The sequence below is a fragment of the Manacus vitellinus genome, unplaced genomic scaffold, assembly GCF_001715985.3.
Source record: "Manacus vitellinus isolate BGI_N305 unplaced genomic scaffold, ASM171598v3 scaffold_4_pilon, whole genome shotgun sequence".
Classification (NCBI taxonomy): Eukaryota; Metazoa; Chordata; class Aves; order Passeriformes; family Pipridae; genus Manacus; species Manacus vitellinus.
In genome coordinates, this window is record NW_021940604.1 from 27,493,363 (window position 1) to 27,494,423 (window position 1,061).

Genomic DNA, 1,061 nt, shown 5'->3' on the forward strand with positions numbered 1-1,061 from the left:
CCCCGGCCCTGCGGGCCCTGTGTGAAATCTCGGCGTACTCGGGACACTTGGCCGAGTTTCGGAGGTATTTACAGGGAGTTTGCAGGGAGGGATATGCGGTTCGAGGGAAGAGATCCACAGCGCAGGTCAGGCCACGGGCTGAGGCCGGCTGCGGCGTGAGAGTCCACTCGCTGTAGCTGGGACTCGCCTGCCGAAAAGCATATTTGTTTGGTTTGTGATTTGATGAGAACTCGCGTCTGAGGAGGAGTTCTTGCTTTTTGTTTTACCATTTCTGCTACAGCATGCTTTGGGTTTGCTCTAACTAATTTTCCCCAGAGCCTAATTTTCCCAGCACCGCCTGTCCGAGCCAGGGGGAAACTCACTGCTGCGGAGCATCTTCCTACATCCCCGACGGCAACCCGGCCATGCTCCGAGCACAGACTGCCAACTTAGCGTCTGCAACTCTGAAAATTTGTTTTTTATCTTTTCCGTCTCGAGATAAAAGACGGAGAGGCAGCCCAGGCCCTGACCCTTCCGAAACGCACAATAAATAGACATCCCCCGGCAGGAGCAGGGGAGGCGGAAGAGCCACGATTCCCAAGACAGACCCCAACGCCCAGCCTCCCTTCTAGAGGCAGCAGAAGGCCACCGCTGCCCCGTCCACAGCCAAGAAGCCGCGGGTAGTTTCCTTCCTTGCCCCCAAACCCTGCCCCGCAAGGCGCTGCCCGGGCTCCAGCTGGGGGGAACCCCCGTGCCCGCCACCCTGTTCCACTGCTGTATCTTAGCCCAGAGGTTTAAGTCGGACTAAACCCAGCGCGCCCGCCCGCTGGTGACTGCTCTCCCCCCGACCCCCCCGCCTCATCTCCCACTGGAGACCGTCGCCTCCCTTCCCAGAGAGGGTCACCCGTCCTCTTCCCCCCACATCGACGGCACCACAACAAAGAGCCACCAAACCTCCAACAATGCGGCTTAGGACAACCCTGGAGCCTGGGGCCGCCCGGCGGGCAAGGGTAGGCAGCCGCGGGAGGGGTTTTCCCCCCAGTGAATCAGCCGGAGGGCTGGGGCAGTCCCAGGCTGGGGTC